The sequence below is a fragment of the Diabrotica virgifera genome, chromosome 2, assembly GCF_917563875.1.
Source record: "Diabrotica virgifera virgifera chromosome 2, PGI_DIABVI_V3a".
NCBI classification, from domain to species: Eukaryota; Metazoa; Arthropoda; class Insecta; order Coleoptera; family Chrysomelidae; genus Diabrotica; species Diabrotica virgifera.
Genome location: NC_065444.1, coordinates 111,981,793 through 112,002,758, shown reverse-complemented (window position 1 = coordinate 112,002,758; position 20,966 = coordinate 111,981,793).

Genomic DNA, 20,966 nt, shown 5'->3' with positions numbered 1-20,966 from the left:
GCCCAAAAAATACAAAAACATGTTTTGTTTTGCGAGAAATCGCTGTTATGTAATTCCTCAACTTCTTTGTTTATAACAAACTTATCGACATTCGGATCAACTGTTAGGTACCCAAAAAATTCGTGTTCTATGGATCAAAATACATAAAAAAAACTTGGGTAAGTCCATCTGAATACAGGAGGCCGTTGTACCCCCCCTGGCGACAGGACTATTTATTTTGACCGTAACTCGCTTAGTTTTGATGCTAGAAACTTTTATAAGAGATACAAATTAAGTTTTTTTTAACCCTTTAAAAAAGTTTTAATGAGTTTTTCCGAAAAGTTCTTAATTTTTTGGTTATTACACGTTGAAATGTTCCATTTGCAATTTGACGAATAGGAACGTATTTTTCATGAGCTACAACTTTGCTTGTGCTGTGTGTATATACTTCACGAATAAACAACTTTTTCGGTTTTTCTATGCTACATTTTTGATAAGAATATTTCTCGATAGAATACTTGCTTTTTAAGTTATTTGTGAAAAACCGCCCGAAAATGTTGTTTTTTTTTGTCGAAATAACGCGAGAATTATTGACATACTTAAAAACTCTATAGAAATAAAGTTGCTTAGAATTTGTCAGTCCATCCATTTCCGGGACATAGCTTGGACCATGTCGTTTCATGGTTTTTCATCACCGAGAAGGGGTGACTGTCACCAAGTAAAAGCATCCAACGACACAAGTTCAACTTTGAAGTGGAGGGGGTAAGTAGAACCTAAATCCAAACTTTCATTCAATTCGGAGTTGAGTCTGAAAATTACAAGGTATCGCCGTATTTCCCGTTCATTTACTGGGTTATTTGTGAATTATGGATTTATTGAATTTTAATAAAAACGTCACTATTTAATGTTTACGTTTGCCCATTTTATCTTCAATAATTCCATAATTCCCAAAAATATAATAAATAATATTTTTCTGTGTAATTGCTAAAACAGTTTTGTTTTCTAATCTAAATTACAATAAAATACCACTTTTATCTCCGATTATTTGCGCATTTCGCTAACATCATCCTAGCAACCGGGAAATGCTTCTCAAATTGAATGCAATAATTCAATACATTCTAAAAACGCACAAATATGTCACGACGGAAACAGTACATTGAAGAAATAACATTAAACAAAATAATTCGTTCTAATGTAATTAAAAACAAGTGAAAACTACCCCGATAGATATTTGACTTACGTTAATGTGTCTATTAAGCGATAATATACCTAGTAAACCAAAGAAAGTGCATCAACGAGGTCTGTCTCACTTTGCTTGTGGCAAGAGAGTGCAGGTCTATGCAAGCAAGCAAGCATTGATTCAACCCGACCTGTGGGAGATGTCCACCCCATCGAAAAGTACATTCGGGTGTAACAATTCATTGGGGCGAGGTGTTATGACTCGAGTAAAAACAGGGATCACCCCACCTTGCTCCAATGCCCCAGACCATCCCTTCTTCTCCCCCCTATAGCACGCTGATGCGCGATGGGGGCACAACTATCAGCCAAATGCTCTTCACAATGGAATCCTGGGTAATAAGATTCCAATGTGGTGCCCTAATCGAATTTACAAAACTAGGCCAGCGTGAAGCGCTCTATGCCTTTATCTTCTATTTACTTATCCGCGGTACTAAAATTGCTTGCTTGGGCCCCAAGTCATTGTACCAAGCCCCAATGAGCTCGGTCCAATGGCTTGGTGCTCAAGAATTTTATGATTTTTTTGTTTTTCTATGATTTTTTTGGTGGCTTACTCCTTTTTTTGTTTTTTGTGTTTTTTTGTTTGGCTTGCGCCTTTTCCTCTATTTTCTTTCTGGCTGACTTACTTGGTCGTGATGTTGGACCTACGCTTGGGTTGTGTGTTTCTTCGGCACTTGGTGTTTCGAGCTACGAACTGACTACTACTTTCACTTTTACTTTTTCTTTTACTTTGTCACTCTTTATTTGCTTTATTCGATTCACTTTAATCCACTATTTGCTGTTTAGGACGTTTGTGCTTCCATCGGTGGAACGCGTCATACCCTAGCATTTCTCGCAGTATGTAACTTGGGTGGTGCTCCAGCTCCGCGAATTTGACCCTTGCCTTATCTGTCATCATTTCGGTGACTCTCACCTGTTGAAGTTCTCTAAACAGGAATCTTTCTGCGACGTATCTTGGGACTCTGGCTGCTTCTCTTAAGCTGCTGTTGTGGACCGCTTGTACCTTCTTTTTGTGGGTGTTGCTTACTTGTCCCCATGCGAGAGGTGCGTATGTTAATACCGGTAATATTATGCTGTTTATTAATCTTAACCTTGTTTTTAGTCTTAATTTACTTTTTCTGCCTGTGAGTCCTCTTAAAATTGCTCTCGCCATGTTGGCCTTCTGAACTGTGGCTTCCACGTGTTTTTGGAAGGTTAATCCTTTGTCCATGATGACTTTTAGGTATTTAGCTTCATTTTTCCACTCGATGGGGTTGTTCAGCACCGTCAGCTGTTCTTCTGGCTGTTGTCTTCCTTTCTTATATAGTACCGCTTGCGTCTTTTCGGAGTTGATAGCTATCTTCCATTTTATACACCATTCCTCGATGTCTTCTAACGCTGTTTGCAGGTTGGTAACTGCGATGTCTACGTTTGTGTGTTTGGCCGCTATCGCTGTATCGTCGGCGTAGAGGCTCATTAGGGTACCTGGTGTTCTAGATACGTCAGCGGTGTATATTGTGTACAGCAGAGGTGACAGGGCCGCTTCCTGTGGCACTCCAGCTTCCGGGTTTCCGAGCTCGGACAGAACTTCTCCTATCCGAAACCTGAAACTCCGGCCGCCTAAGTACGAGGAGATCAGCCTCGTCATCGCTCCGCTGTACCCATAACCTCGCATTTTGTATATGAGCCCCTTGTGCCATACTCTGTCGAAAGTTTTGCTTACGTCCAGGAATGCTGCTCCAGTGTACTGCTTGTTGTTGAATCCAGCTGCTATGTACTCAGTTAATCTGAGTACTTGTAGCTCGCTGGAGTGCTCTGGTCTGAATCCGAATTGAGCTTCTGGGATTATCTCTAATCTGTTTGTTTCCGCTTACAGTCTGCTGAGGAAAATTCTTTCCACTATCTTGCTGATCGCTGGGAGTAAGCTGATTGGCCTGTAGTTCTGCGGGAATATGTGGTTCTTGCCAGGTTTTGGGATCATGATGACACGGGCCTCTTTCCATCTGTTCGGGAATATTTTGTATCTTAATATCGCGCTCACTATGTTTGTAAAGTACACTATAGCTCTTATAGGCAAATACTTTAAGGCTCTATTTGTTATTTCGTCTAGACCAGGCGCTTTTCTCGGTGAACTATTTCTTATATGTTCGTTGATTTCTTCCGGTGATGTTGGGGGAATAATGTCTTCTGGGTCCTCTGGTCTTTCTTCTTGCTCTTCGACTTCTTCTATGAAGTCTACGTCCTCGTCTTGGTGGAAGTTTAACCTGCATTCTCTTTCGAGTGTAGACCTCATCACCTCTACTTTCTCTTCTATGGTATACACCATGCCGTTTTCTCCATGTAATGGCGGGATGGGTTTTCTGTCGCTTCTCATCATTTTCTGGAGCTTCCAAACATTTTTCATGTTTGAGTCTAGTTCTTCCATCTCTTGTACGAAGTTGTCCCATTTTCGCTGCGGTGTAGTTGAAGAGCCGTTTTGACCTCTCTGTTTAATGTATTTGCCCAGGCTTTGTCTACTACTCGGTTTCTTGTTCTTCTGGCTATTTGCTTAGCTCTGTTTTTTCCCTTATCAAGTCTTGTACTTCTTGTGGTATGTCTTTGAATTTTCCCGTGTGGACCTTGATTTCTTCCTCTGTGGTGCTGTTTCTAATTGCTTCTTGGATGATGTTTTCTAGCTCTAGGACTTTTTCTTCTGTTTGTTAAGGGTTATTTATAACTGGCACTATATTTATTCCTTCACTCACTAATCTTTTGTAATTCGTCCACTTTATTTACTTTTTTTATTCTTTTCGGCGGGTTTGTTTCTTCCCATGTTCCTATTTCTAGTAGAATGGGGTTGTGATCTGTTGTTCCTTCGTTCAACGTGATTAGTTCAGCTTGTAGTCCTAGATTTTTGGCCACAATGATGTCGATATGTGTGGGAACTCCATTTCCTGGGAAGTGTGTTGGTTCTTCTGGGCCCATTGCCACTGTATCTTCGTTATTTTCTATATAGCTATTTAGTAGTCGTCCGTTTCTGTTCGTAGCTCTATCGTTCCAGTTGGGGTATCTTGCATATAGGTCTCCTATTATTATGGATGTTTCAGCGATGTTTAGGAACGCATCTAGGTCATCGTCCATTAGTGGGTCTTGCGGTCTTACGTAGGCTGATGTTATTCTGACTGCGCCTTGCCTCATTTTCACTTCTATTGTTGTTGCCTCCATGTTTACCAGTGGTGGGGTCGTGAATCTGGTGTGTTTAATTCCCTTCTTGACTAGGATTGCCGTTCCTCCAGATCTTCTTGTGAGGTCGTTCCTATATACATAGTACCCAGGAAACTTTAGGTTAAAGTTGTTTGTAAGCTTGGTTTCCTGTATTGCTACGATGTCCATCTCGTATCTGTTGGCGAGTTCATCCATGATGTTCTGATTTGTTTATATGCTGCCCGGATTCCAGGAGCCTATCCTCAAGTATCCGCTGTCTGCCTGCATTACTTCTGTGTGTGCCTGGTGCCTAGAATCACTTCTTGGACTACCTTAGTCACAATGTTGGTGACCATTCTGACTAGGTAATATTCGTCTTGGGGGATCACTGTGTTGTGCTGCGTTTGTTGATCTTTTGCGTAGCTTGGGCGTATGATACCCCGGTTGCTTGCTGTCTGGGCGTCTGTTGTTGTGGCCTCTTTGGTGGTGGTCTTCCCCACGTTGGACATCTCGGACATCCTCTGTAATTTGCGGGATGACTTCCTTTGCAGTTGGCGCGGTTTCTCTGGGTCTTTTGCACAGCTTTGTGGGGTGGTTGTAGCACGCGTTCTGTGCATGGTGATAGCCTTGGCAGTTGAAACACTGCGTAGGTCCTGTTGCCTTCCGTAGGTCCTCTACCACGACCTTCATATGGCACAAGTTGGTGATTCGCTTTGCTCCCTCGATGTCCACGTGATCCAGAGTCAAGACGAACATTGGGAGTTGTCTCTTGGGGCCGGCTCTGGTTGACATATTTTTCGCTGAGTGGCAGACCATATTATATTGTGCTGCCATTTCTTCTTGGATTGTCTTCTCTGTAGTGTTAGTGGGCAACCCTCTTAAAACCACTCTGGGTTTTACGTCCTCAACTAACGGGAAGGCTATCCGTTGTAGGCTCTTTGGTTTTATCTTTTGCGTCGTATGTCTTCGCATATTCTTCCACTATCCTCACCGTTTTTCTATAGTCTTCAGGACTTTTTGCCTGAATGAGGATTTCCCTACCACTCCTGGAAATCCTGTTTACTGTATATATCTTTTCTTTTTGGGCTATGGTGAGGATGGCCCCTGTTTCGCTGACGCTCTGTAACTTAATTACAGGCGGCTTTCGGTATGGTGTTGCCTATTGTTCAGGCAACACGGTGGTGTCTTCACTTTGGATTGTCTCCATGTGTTCCGTCTCTGAATCACTGGGACGCCGCAGGGCAGGCGTATCTCCACCTGTGTTCGTAGGTGGGTGGATTGGTGGAGCTGGCCCTCGGGGCAGGTTGAGTGTGTCATGTATTGGGGGTGAAGCAGCCCTCATGGCATTGTCTGCTTGAAGTTCCCATGCCGTAGCCTCATCTTTCGAAATTGGTGATTTCAGTGACGGGAAATCTTCTTTATTTTTTGGTTTTTCTGGCTTCTTCTTGGCTTCAGCGGTTGGCTGTGGCTTCTCAGTCGTTGACCTCGGTTTGGGCAGCTTTGATGGCGGCTTTTCCTGTTGTTGCTTCTTCTCTGCTGGTTTCCGTGCTTCTCTCAGTTCTTTGAGCAGGTCGTCCATCCGGTTCGTCATCTTCGTCAACGCTTCTTTTAGTTCCACGATTTCGGCCCTCTTTCATTCAAGATCGGCCCTTTGTCGGGCTATTTCTTCTTCTTTCTCCGCAAGTTGATCTTCGGACTGGGAATGCACTTTTTTAGCAGCTCCTTCATATCTGCTAGTTCTTCTTTAGCGTTTATTTCCATCCTAGCCCTTTTGGTAGTGTCTCTGCCTGCCGGCTCTACCTCGTCGTCCATGGCCTCCGCTTCCGGTTTGCCCTCGTTCTTCTTCGTCTTCTTCTTCCTTTTCTTGGAAATTTTGAATGTCACGTCTTTCGCCTTCTCTGACCGCTGCCCGTCCACAGTTGAATAACCATCGGTTTCCTCATTTTTCTCAAGTTTCCTCACTTTCTGAAACAGGTTATGTCCCTCTTTTCGAGAGCCATCATAGGTTGGCGGGATAGCCATGGAATGGGGCGGTGATTGAGACCTAGCTCGATCAGTCATCTTGGGCTGGGGACGGAATGTCCTAATTTTTGACGAGCCTTTTTTGCGGCCGTCTGGCCCGATGCCAGCACGGTTTCAAGGTCGGCTCCCTGGAGCTATCGCGGCTGTTCACTAACCCAGACAGAACTGGATTAGGGTTCCTCTTGCTGATTCTCGTTCTACTGACCCAGGGGCCGGGGCTGCCCGATGTAGGTTTCTAAAAAACTACACCTTGCAGAGTCTTCCCTTGCGGCGGCACAGTAGAAATCCCGTAACGGGCTCACGTCGAGCCCGTTTTGCTTTTTCCGCTAACCAATCTCTAGCTGTGGCGTCTCAGAGAATCCAATAAAAATCAAACTCCCTAAGTTTCACCACATCCAGTAGATTGGTTTTTGACTCTGCTTCTCGCTTCAGAGAGTAAGAAGCGCTTGACTGCTGCTGTGCTTACATTCACAGCTGAACTGAGAAGTTCAACAGTCAAAGTCACTTCCACTCCTTCGGCTTCTCTCGGCTGTTCTTACGCTCTGCTGGCTGGTCTATTAGTAGATGATATTATATATTACCATACGACCATACCTCAAATGTTAAAGTTTAAATTGTCAACATTTAATTCAGGTTCAGCAACCTCTCTAAAATCAACACGTATTATAAATTTTGTAAGCAAAATTCGGATTTTACAAGTATTAACTATTTTTTGAGTTTTTATATGAAAAAAGCCGTCACTTTGTTATGTCAGATTCGGATTCAGCATAATCAAAACAAAATATGTAGAAAATTTTTTGATCAAAGTAAAAAAGATGAATTCACCGCTACTTTTAAAATTATTTATATTAAATGGCTTTTATTGTTTAAACAATCAATAAACCATTAGCGGCTAAATCTGTGAGTAGAACTTTTTACTTTAGCATATAAACTAAAAAAAAGGTTTTAGAAAAATATAAGCTTGTTTGTTTCCGAAACAACACACTATAATATAATTCTACCAACTGGCTAATGTGTCTCAAAATGCATGTAATATTTCTCGACATTCCAAAAACACATAAATATGTCACAAAATAAATGAGGTTCTGAGAAGATGCCACATTAAACATCAATTCGTTCTAATGTTATTAAAAACAAGTGAAAACTACCCCGATAGATATTTACTTACGTTAATGTGTCTATTAAGCGATAATGTACAACCTAGTTAACCAAAGAAAGTGCATCAAAGAGGTCTCACTTTGCTTGTGGCAAGAGAGTGCAGGTCCATTAGATAAAACCTCAAATTAACCTAAGGCGAAACGCTGGCAGGCCGACAATCCCTCGAATCGGTTGCTTAGTTTCAGACTGCAATTTTAACTTAATTAGATCGCATTTTAATAGATTTGTTGCGAATATATATTTTTAGTTAAAACATAAATTGTTTAGAGAATTTAATGGTTAAACATAAGCGGTTAGGAATATTTCAAGTTAGACATAAAACGGCACAATTATCATGCATTATGTTATAAAACTTTTGCAGACGTATAGCTATACTGTTTAATCAAAATAAAAAATTGGTAATTAAAAAGTATTTTTTGTATATTCCTAAGAATATTATAAATATATTATGTAGTTTCAAAATGAATATTAAATATTGAAAACAATTCTAGTTGCTGTTTAGTTGGTTTTATAAAGAAATTCATTGTTTTACAATTTGAAAATTTCAAGAAAAAATTAAGCGTCGTAATAATTTTCTATATCCGGACACAACGCCTATGATTTTTGTCAAAAAATATACCTGTTTTACTCCTACTCGAAGATATAAATTACGCAAATAAAGTTCATTCTATTCATCATCATTATCAGGGCTGCCGCTAAGGTGTTGGCCGCCCGTGTGCAACTTAATATTTGCCGCCCTCTTCCAATTTCAACACTTTAGAAAAATGTACATAACTAGTATTTAAAGAATTGTACAGAAGATGCATACCAATAATAATTTGTAAATAGATAAATACTTGAACATTTAGGCTAATTATCCATAATCCAACGTCCATTACATGTGCGTCCTAATATCCTAATTTATACGTCCATTTAATTAAAATAAACCGTGACCAGATAAAACATAAACACATAAAAAAACTAAAAACTGACTTTTCGGGCTTTCGTTTCGGAAAACTTGTTAACAATGTTTAACAATGTTTTTGACAATGCATTTTTTGTTTGGTTTCTGGTCTGGGTGTTGAACCTTTAGCCACATAATTACATATTATAATTACATCTAGCTCAGGGAAGTTATGTGTAGTGTGTGTATTGAGTAAATATCTTGTTACTTTGAAAAGTCGGCTTCATTATGTTTCCAAAGAGACACTTAGGGTCGATTTCTCATACCTGCGGTAATCTATGGTTCAGTTGAACCCGGCTCACGGGTGATCTTCGGTTTTGTTTGGAATGCATTTCTCATTGCAGGTTCATGCCGGCGCTCGTTCTACAGCTTTCGAGAAATGCCAATAGATGGCAAAAGGTAAAAAACTGTCGCCATTTTGAACTACCTTTTTTATGCTGTTTTTGAATAAAGTTAAATTTAAGTATTTATAGTCAAATAGTCATTTTAATAATTATAAACAAATATTATAAAAACAAAAATAATGTTATCGTTTATCGTTAGGCTTAATATAATAAAATAGGATATATTTATATTATGACAGCGTTTAGTGGTAATACAACGCATGCGTAGTCCATGAAATCATCTGAACTGAGTTCTGAAATCTTTGAACGGCCGAATTCCACCGTTCAAGCATCGTTCAAGTTTAAACTGCCATCGGTTGAACGTGCGAATTGAGAAAGACGATTTTGACTTTAAACTGACGTTTACTAGAAGTTCAGGTTAAACTGGAGTTGAACTCGACATGAGAAATTGGCCCTAATTGTATCTGAACGTCTGCAGTCCCTCCGGTGAGTACAAATTCCACAAGGATATAAATTATTTTCACCTATTATTTTTAATAAATGAAATGTGTATTTGTTTTCTTCTCCCACTTTTTCTCTTCCTGTTCTCTTTATTTCTTTCTCTCTCTTGGTTTGCTGTTTCTCTCTTCCTTCCCTCTTTTATCTCTTATCTTCTTTGTCTTTTCCATTGCTTTTGTTTGCGCTGGTTCTAGATCCGATTTATTTCTTTTCTTCCACTTCTCGCCTCCAGCTTTTTTCCCCTCGAGTTTCGTCCCTCCCTCTTTAGTTTTCTCTTTCGTCCCCGCTTCTGTCTCTTCCGCCTTTATTGTTGTTCTCTTTCTGTCCCATTTTTCTTTCCACGAGTTGGGTCGTGCTGATCGGTTCAGTGGGTCAGTGCGCCCTTGCCCCTTCAAGGCTGTTTTCCACTCGGGTTCGCCATCTCCCTTATGCATCGTTTGTAACCCACTGTGTTACCCTTGGGCCATCACCCCTTCGGCATGATGGTGTTACACCTTAAGGTTGGGGTGTCGGTATATTAGATGATACATAGACATCATCCCTATGCACATCCATTTGTTTTCAGTGGTTTCCTCCACTCATTTCAGGTGTATTCTCCCCGGGTATAGGTTTGGGTATCGGTATACATGTATTATGGGTATAGGGGTGGGTGTCGTATGATAGTTGAGAGTATTAACACATGGACAGGTTAGGAGCTTGGCTAGAGGAGAGCGGACATCTGCTCCAATTTGTTGCATTTTACGATGAGCAGGAGAAGCTGTGGAGGTATTCTAGTTGAGCGGCCCGCCTCCAAACGGGGACGAAAAAAATATCTAAAAGCTCGAAAGCCGCCAGCCGCTTTGAACGAAAAAGTATTCCCGGAACTGCTTTATGACTAAATATATGACTATACTTGCAAAAAGGCAGTGCATACAATAGATAATATTTTCTGATATTTTTGTTTAGATTAGGATGAAAAAGAACTAAATTATAAATGACACACATTTAAGTATTATCAGGTAATAATAATAATAGTTTACAGAATTATCTGGATCATTACTATTTAATTATTTGAATTTATTTTCGTTTAAAAAAAAAGTGTTATCATCAGTGGCCTGCTTTTGGCCGCCCCTATGGTTGGCCGCCCATGTGCGATGCACACTTAGCACACATGGTAGCGGCGGTCCTGATCATTATATTTTTCCTATTTTTTTATTGATTAGAAAAGATTAGGACATTTTTAAGCCCAAACATGATGTTGTTAGACAGCCTAAACAAACACCTATACATAATTAGGGCAAATCCATTAACCACGTCGTAGAGAAGAGGGTGAGGGGGACTTGGCTTAATATTATAATGGTAGATATTCGAGAGGTGCGAATGGGCATGAATGTACATCATCCGTCTTCGTTTCTGGTATATTTCAGTTATTTTTAAGTGAATTATTAATCTTAATTAATTAGTCTTGTTATGATACATTCGTAAATAAAGTTTGATTGTTAATTTTAAAAAAGTCATAAGTAGGTAACATTTAATTTTTTAGAAATTCACTGAAAATAGGGGTCATAAGTCACAATTGCGTTGTCGGCATGAAGTGGTAGGGGGGGGGGCTCAACGCTTTACGACGAAGAGGAGAAAGGGTATAAAAAAGTTCAAATTTGATCAGTATTCAAAAATTATTACCAAATAAGTTTCAGTAGTAATTGCACAAGAGCTCTAAAATTATTAAATTTTTCCCGAGTGACACTTTGACAGTTCTAATTTCGCGAGCCGAAGGCGAGAGAAATTAGTTCAAAGTGTGACGAGGGCAAAAATTCTATATTAATTTTAGAGATCGATGCAATTTGTTGCGATTATTTCATGAATAAAACTGTTCAAAACCAAAATCTTATTGTAATTTATTTATGTAAGTACAAATTAGTACTGTTAAACACACAGTTGATATAAAATATTTTACGGTTGAAAGTCATCACTTTTATAACTTTTAAAACATTGATTGTCATTAATGTCACTGAATGTATTCTTTCGTAGCAACGAAGGGCATCTGACGTAATATACTTGACGACGGGGTATTATCAAAAAGTATCACTTAATTTGCATTTCTGTAGCTTTCTATTGGTTAGAATCTCCTATGAATGAAATAATCAGTAGTAATTGCACAAGAGCTCTAAAATTATTGAATTTTTCCCAAGTGTCACTTTGACAGTTTTAATTTATTAGTTTTAAACTATGTCAATGTGTCTTCTTCTTCTTTAAGTACCGTGCCCAAATTTTTAAGCGTGAGTAGCTTCCATAACAATTTGCCGATATAGTTCTCGATCTTGTGCGGCATGTAACAATTGATCTGCTGATAAGCCAGTCCATTGACGAAGGTTTCGGAGCCATGAATATTTCTTTCGTTCAATTCCTCTTTTTCCGTCGATCTTTCCATTGAGTATTAACTGCAGCATCCTGTACTTGCTACCTCTCATTATATGCCCCAGATATTCAAGTTTTCTCTTTTTTATCATCTTCATTAAGTCACCTTCGCCTTGACCTACTCTGTTTAAGACTTCTCTGTTTGAAATGTGTTAAGTGTCACGAGGGCAAAAATTCTATATTAATTTTAGAGATCGAGTGCCATTTGTTGCGATTATTTCATGAATAAAACTGTTCAAACCCAAAATTTTATTGTAATTTATTTATGTAAGTACAAATTAGTACTGTTAAACACACAGTTGATATAAAATATTTTACGGTTGAAAGTCATCACTTTTATAACTTTTAAAACATTAATTGTCATTAATGTCACTGAATGTATTTTTTCGTAGCAACGAAGGGCATCTGACGTAATATACTTGACTGCGTGATATTATCAAAAATTATCACCTTAATTTGCATTTCTGTAGCTTTCTATTGGTCAGAATCTCCTATGAATGAAATAATCAGTAGTAATTGCACAAGAGCTCTAAAATTCTATATTAATTTTAGAGATCGAGTGCAATTTATTGCGATTATTTCATGAATAAAACTGTCCAAAACCAAAATTTTATTGTAATTTATTTATGTAAGTACAAAATTAGTACAATTAAACACACAGCTGTTATAAATATTTCACGGTTGAAATTCATCACTTTTATAATTTTTAAAACATTAATTTTCATTAATGTCACTAAATGTATTTTTTCGTAGCAACGAAGGACATCTGACGTAATATACTTGACGACGGGAAATTATCAAAAATTATCGGGTATAATATCACAAGAGAGTGAGAATACATTGAAAATAAGGCGACAGTTTTTCGAAAATTTGTTGTCTGGCAATAGACATGAGAGCCCGCAGGGCTCGAGTGGCTATCGCCTAATGACAACAAATTTGAATAAAAATGAAGCATGATTTTCTTATTTATTCTTACTGTCGTGTGATATTCCTAAGATTATTTTTTATTACGTATATTATGGATATTTTCTTAAATGTGACAGTTGTCAAAACTAGGAAGCTGGTTGCCATTAAACAAAAACAACCTACTTAAAAAAATTATATCGGTAATTTTCTACAGTAGATAATTCTCAGTATAATTTTAACCTGATTGGACAGAATTAAACACGTGATCAAATATCTTACTATAGGATTGGAAGTTAAAATCATCAAAAAATAATCAATTTAATTTAGATTTCTGTAGCTTTCTATTGGTCAGAATCTCCTATGAATGAAATAATCAAAAATTATCGGGTATAATATCACAAGAGAGTGAGAATAAATTAAAAATAATGCGACAGTTTTTCGAAAATTTGTTGTCTGGCAATAGACACGTGAGCCCACAGGGCTCGAGTGGCTATTGCCCAATGACAACCAATTTGAGTAAAAATGAAGCATTATTTTATTATTTATTGTTACTGTCGTGTGATATTCGTAAGATTATTTTTTAATAGGTATATTATGGATATTTTCTTAAATGTGACAGTTGTCAAAACTAGGAAACTGGTTGCCATTAAACAGAAACAATCTACTTAAAAAAATTATATTGGTAATTTTCTACAGTAGATAATTCCCAGTATAATTTTAATCTGATCGGACAGAATTAAACACGTGATCAAATATCTTACTATACGATTGGAAGTTAACATCATCAAAAAATACTCAGTTTAATTTTGATTTCTGTAGCTTTCTATTGATCAGAATCTCCTATGAATGAAATAATCTAATTTATTTATAATTTTTTTTATAATTTGGTTCCTGTAATATTCTATAGTGGAACAAGACATCACTGAAACCCAATTTGGATTAAGGAATGCCATGGGTACACGAGAGGCAATATTTGGATTTTACATCCACATGCAAAGATGTATTGATGTAAACCAACCACTCTATGTTTGTTTTATTGATTACAATAAGGCGTTCGATAGGGTCCGACACAACCGTCTTATATAGTTGCTTAAAGATAAACACATTGACACGAAAGACTTACGAATAATAATTCATCTTTACTTTATCCAAACAGCAAAAGTCAGAGTAGGTAAATAACTTTCGGATTAAGTAGAGATAAAAAGAGCCGTAAGGCAAGGTTGCATACTCTTTCCCTTATTGTTCAATATATATTCGAAAGAAATAATTAAAAAATCACTCGAAGATGTAACAACTGGAGATTGCCGTCAACGGCAGACCCATCAACAATTTCAGATATAACAATGATACTAAACTAATTGCAGAGAATATACAAGACTTGCAGGCACTCTTAAATAATGTAGTAAATGCTAGTGGTGTTAACATACGTCGGTAACACCACATTTCAGATGCTTCTAATCATTTTATGACATCTTCTGTAAGACGCCGACTTTCTACACCGTAGAGAAGAACCCTAAAGACCAAGGGCGCCCATATAAAAATTTTTAGGGGGGGCCAAACGTGAAAATGTTGCACATTACATTTAGGCCAATCAAGTTGGGTTTTTTCTAGACATAACGGAAAAGTCGAGGTTTGACAGTTGAAATGTGTAGTATGAGATATTACAAAAAGACTACCATCTTGGGATTCATCAATTTTTTAGTGGAACATTTTTTAAATAAACAATCAAAACCTCAAACTTAGTTTTTTGCTCATAACTTAAAAATTTGTTTATTTAGAAATTTGACGTCCACAGATAACTTTTTCAGAAAAAAAAGATACATCGAATGAGATACGCTAAATGAAAATCGGTTAATAAACAAAAAAGTTATTGCAAAACGGAAGACAAAATCACTGTTTTTAAATATTGTTAATAACAATTTTATTGTTTATTAGAATATGTTTTAATATAACTAAAATTGAGGGCATTATGGTGTTTGCATGGTGTGCAAAAAATGGTCCAGATCTGTTAAATAGTTTTCGCAAAATTGAATTTGTTTATAAAATTTTTTTAAAAACGAGCTAATTTCTGAGGCTGGTCCAGTTAATATGGCTTAATGTATCTCAATAATCCGGGGCTCATTTCCTTCGTTAAGATGTATACTAACAGCGTATGAAAAAAAAAGTAAAAAAAAAATTACATATACGTACACAAAATTATTTGTTAATAAATAGCAGTTTTTAAGCTTATAAACAATTACAATAATTTCGTAGAAATTAGATCAAATTAAATGGCAATAAAAAATACGGAAAGCTGGTTAAAATACACAACCTGTAAAAAAAAATTAGTTCGTACGACCCTTCGGGTCTGAGATAGGCCCCTTTTTTTTTGAAAAAATCACTGTTACGTTAATTAACAACACTAAGATCTGAAATTAACCAATATTTTATAAGAAAAGTCAAAGTTTTTAACAAAGTTTTTAGCAAGAAAAAATGTTAATTGTTTAAACAGTAGTGTTATAAACAAAAAGTATTTTGCGTTCCGACTAAAGTAAAAAATAGCGGGCGTAGTCGACTGACTGAATAGTGGGCGCGGTTGGCGACCAGCAGCAACTCCTAAAATTACGTTATACCGACCACAAAAATCAACTTTAAAGTGAATAACAAATTTTCGTCATTCCTTATGTTTTCGAGGTCTCCGAATCCGAATATGGAGTTTATTTTTTTCTAGAATTAGTGGAACATGTTCAAAAATCAAATTTTATGCCAAAATGCGATAAATCAATTTTGATGATTTTTCAATTTTAACTCACTGTATTTTTGGTCGCTGTAAATATTTCCTTTTGAAAATTTTACTGTGTTATCTTTGAAGCATTTAGATAACAATGAGACTTGTCCAAAATGATTAAACACATTAAAAGAGAAGTTGTTAATTTTTAAACATTTTGTCGTCAGATTTCGTTAGTTTCATGCTTACTTAAAAAAGTTGAGTGACAAACTTTTTAGTTTATAATTTTAACTAACACAGAAATAAAACATAATTCATGAAGAAGTTTTCCAAAAAAATTTAATTTAAAATATGCAATAGTAAAAATGTTATGTGACTTTATAGACGAGCGGCACACTGGCACACCCCAAAAAAAGCTTATTTCTCGAGATACTGATACTAATTTTGGTAATAGGTACTTTATATTTTTGATGGTGCTGAAAACGAAAATTAGGGTTGTTTTGAATTTTACGTGGGGGAACATTATCAAAATCGCAACTTTACCCTAAAAATAAAAATCACGTTTTTTGCGTTTAACTTGCTACAACTCAGTTCCATTGTAATATTTTTTTCTGAAATTTTTATAATATATATTTCTCACCATTCTGAAGACAATGGGACCTGCTTCAATATTTCTGTCTTGCTACAAAGAAAGTTATAAATTGTTTGAAGTAAAAGGTGCAGATTCTTGAATTGCAAAGTTTAATCGCAAAAGTTAAGTGACAAAATTTGAAATTTAGCTGTTCAATTAATTTTATGTTAAGATCTAGAGTACAGAGAACAAAATGTTTTATAGAAAAAAGGTGGTGTAACTTTTAATTTTAAGAAAAACTTGATTTCATTTTTTTTATTTTTAGGGTAAGATTTCGATTTTGACAATGTTTCCCCATCTAAAATTCAAAATAAAACTCATTTTCGTTTTCAGCACCATGAAAAACATAAAGTAAGACCAAAATTAGCCATTCACCACAGTGTGGTTGATATCTCGAGAAATGAGCGTTTTTTTTTGGGAGTACCACTCGTCTATAAGGTCGCGTAACTTTTTTTCTGTTGCATATTTTGACTTGAAATTTTCCAGAAAACTTCTTCAGGACCTATGTTTTAATGCTGCGTTGATTAAAATTATAAACTTAACAGTTTGTCACCCAACTTTTATAAATTAACAGAAAACTAATGAAAAAATTGTTTAAACAATTTTCCGGCCGCGGTAGCTCTTGGTACCCTTTGGATTTGTATAAGTAACTTTTTTTTGAGTAAGTTTGTGCAAAAAATAAGAATCGGAATAATTTACCTAACGGGGTCGACGATACAGCCTGGACTACACACGGATTCAAAATAGAGAATAAAAAATGACCTATACCTACCAATCGGGTTCTACTGTACCAAGTTTACTATTTTTTTTATCTCTGTTACCACATTAAAATAATAATGTTTATCTTATTTTCATTGCAAAATTATCCAAAACAAAGCAGCTAATGGGATGTATAAACCTTTTTTAAGTGGCCTTTTTATTGTCATTTTTTAAATTTATTTATTTAAAATATAATTTTACTAAATAAATGTGCAAGATAATAATATTCATAAAATGCAAGTTTCTACCAAAATATATAAATATAATATTAAGCTTCAAATCCGGTATACTGTCAATGTTAAAAATGGGCTGCAACGGTCTAGAGCTAGCGAATGGTAGTCCGCGAATTTATTCTCATTCGGTTATAGGTCTGGATCCCGCGTATGAAAAAAAAGTTGATTAATAGCAAGCTGAAAATTTGTTAGTAGCTTAAGGGTGTCTAGTCGGATAAACTTTGATATATGGGAACACTGGATCAGGGGCAGTTTTAATTGTGGAACAGGTTAAAAATTTGGAACGGTCACACCACGAAAACGGCACATTTATTTTGTCCGACAGAACAGACTTAAACTCTCCGAACAGAGATTAAACTCTCATACAAAAATCAGACTGCTATTTATCACCTGTCATAATTCCTGTCATTTGACATATTCTACATGTTCCACTCATTAAAACGTCCATTTGGTGATAAATAGCAGTCTAATTTTTGCATGAGAGTTTAATCTCTGTTCGGAGAGTTTAAGTCTGTTCTGTCGGACAAAATAAATGTGCCGTTTTCGTGGTGTGACCGTTCCAAATATTTAACCTGTTCCACAATTAAAACTGCCCCTGTTCCAGTGTTCCCATATATCAAAGTTTATCCGACTAGACACCCTTAAGCTATTAACAAATTTTCAGCTTGCTATTAATCAACTCTTTTTTCATACGCGGGATCCAGACCTATTAGGCCCATTATTTTTTTTTACTTTAGTCGCAACGCAAAATACTTTTTGTTTACAACACTACCGTTTTAACAATTTTTAACATTTTTTCTTGCTAAAAACTTTGTTAAAAACTTTGACTTTTCGTATAAAATATTGGTTAATTTCAGATCTTAGTGTTGTTAATTAACGTAACAGTGATTTTTTCAAAAAAAGGGGCATTTTTTCAAAACAACCCTAATTTTCGTTTTCAGCACCATCAAAAATATAAAGTATTACCAAAATTAGTATCAGTATCTCGAGAAATAAGCTTTTTTTGGGTGTGCCAGTGTGCCGCTTCCATAAAGTCACATAACATTTTTCCTATTGCATATTTTACATTAAATTTTTTTGGAAAACTTCTTCATGAATTATATTTTATTTCTGTGTTAGTTAAAATTATAAACTTAAAAGTTTGTCACTCAACTTTTTTAAGTAAGCATGAAACTAACGAAATCTGACGACAAAATGTTTAAAAATTAACAACTTCTCTTTTAATGTGTTTAATCATTTTGGACAAATCTCATTGTTATCTAAATGCTTCAAAGATAGCACAGTAAAATTTTCAAAAGGAAATATTTACAGCGACCAAAAATACAGTGAGTTAAAATTGAAAAATCATCAAAATTGATTTATCGCATTTTGGCATAAAATTTGATTTTTGAACATGTTCCACTAATTCTAGAAAAAAATAAACTCCATATTCGGATTCGGAGACCTCGAAAACATAAGGAACGACGAAAATTTGTTATTCACTTTAAAGTTGATTTTTGTGGTCGGTATAACGTAATTTTAGGAGTTGCTGCCGGTCGCCAACCGCGCCCACTATTCAGTCAGTCGACTACGCCCGCTATTTTTTACTTTAGTCGGAACGCAAAATACTTTTCGTTTATAACACTACTGTTTAAACAATTTTTAACGTTTTTTCTTGCTAAAAACTTTGTTAAAAACTTTGACTTTTCTTATAAAATATTGGTTAATTTCAGATCTTAGTGTTGTTAACTAACGTAACAGTGATTTTTTCAAAAAAAGGGGCTATCTTAGACCCCAAGGGTTGTACGACCTAAAATTTTTTTTAGAAGTTGTGTATTTTAACCAGCTTTCCGTATTTTTTATTGCCATTTAATTTGATTTAATTTCTACGAAATTATTGTAATTGTTTATAAGCTTAAAAACTGCTATTTATTAACAAATAATTTTGTGTACGTATATGTAGTTTTTTTTACTTTTTTTTTTCATAGGCTGTTAGTATACATCTTAACGAAGGAAATGAGCTCTGGATTATTGAGATACATTCAGCTATATTAACTGGACCAGCCTCAGAAATTAGCTCGTTTTTCAAAAAAATTTATAAACAAATTCAATTTTGCGAAAACTATTAAACAGATCTGGACCATTTTTTGCACACCATTCAAACACCATAATGCCCTCAAGTTTAGGTATACTTAAACATATTCTAATAAACAATGAAATTGTTATTAACAATAATAAAAAACAATGATTTTGTCGTCTGTTTTGCAATAACTTTTTTGTTTATTAACCGATTTTCATTTAGCGTATCTCATTCGATGTATCTTTTTATTCTAAAAAAGTTACCTGTGAACATCAAATCTCGAAATAAACAAGTTTTTAAGTTATGAGCACAAAACTAAGTTTGACGTTTTGATTGTTTATTTAAAAATTGTTCCACTAAAAAATTGATGAATCCCAAGATGGTAGCCCTTTTGTAATATCTCATACTACACATTTCATCTGTCAAACCTCGTCTTTTCAATTATGTCGAAAAACAGCTTATTTTTTACTAACTTGATTGGTCTAATTTTGTATATTTCGGATGACAATATATACAGTAGACTCTCTCTATAACGAATACGGATATAACGAGGTTTCGCTTATAACGAGGTACATTAGGTGTCCCATGAAATTCCTATTGAACTATAACGCTCTTTAACGAGGCATATTTGGTTACAACAAGGAAAATTGAAATCGAAGAATACGTGTCTTTACCTGTTTTTAGCGTTGTAATGGTCATCAATAAATAAATGCCCCAACTGCCTGTACATAGAAATGCCCAATATCTGTCTTATTATCGAGGCCAGTGCTGTAATAAACTCGGCCACCTGTAATAAACTTCTGCCTGTTTATCGACCGATATTGAATATTATAGGAAATTTACAATTTATGACGGCGAAGTCTCATTGTTTACTGTTCAAGTTGACCATCGACACCTAATAAACTACGTAAGAGGCATCAAAACAAGGCAGCATATTATTGTTGTTTGATATAACGAGATCCGCTTATAACGAGATAATTATTCCACCATTTCAGTTCTCGTTATAGAGGGACTCTACTGTAGTTTAAACCACCTAAAAAACCTAGTTTGAACCCTGTTGTGAGAAATTATTCATATATTTAAATACTAGACCAAGTTTTTAAATGGAAATGTCATGGGTACCACAAAAGTTGCGCCTCTCTTTAAAACCCGTTTGAAAAGAATACAATGCTTGCAAAGCCCTGCCTTCAACTTTGGCGAGTAGACTAACCATGAGTATGTGTCGAACCAAGTTTTTACTTTAAAATCTTAAAAAGGAGCCCCCTTTATTTTTGCAGATTTAGAATCCTTATGAAAAATAAGTCACATGTATTCCAAGCATTTTTAGAATCGTTGATACATGGCGCAAATAAATCGCATTTTCCGATTTTAGCGCCATCCGTCAACAGTTCTAAAAAAAGTTTCGAATAAATGTTACTTATTTTTTGAGGAGGAAACTCAATCTGCAATAAAAAACGGGGGTTCCTATTTAAGATTTTGAAGTTAACTCTCACCCCCACCTCCAGAGTGTGGAATGAAAAATCCTGTTTGGTGTCATTCTATAGATTTTTGAAAAATATGAAACACGTCTTTTTTAGTTTTTCATTTGGAAGTATATTTCTCGAGATATTAGACCGTTTCTATAATTTTGCTATGGTATCACGATATATCGTTTTTTTCCGATTATAGCGCTCTCTATCCACAATTCGCAAAATGGCTCGAATAAAATTTGCTTATTTTTACAAGGAAAATCCAAATCTGCAACAAAAATTAGGGGTTCCATTTAAGATTTTAAAGTTACCCCCCGCTCCACACCCAGGGGTTGAAGTGGTGGACTTGTTTAGTGTAATCGCATATATTTTTGAGAAATATTTAACACATATTTTTCAGTTTTTCGATCCGATGTTCATTTCGCGAATTATTCGACCTTTCCGCTACTTTTGGGACACCCTG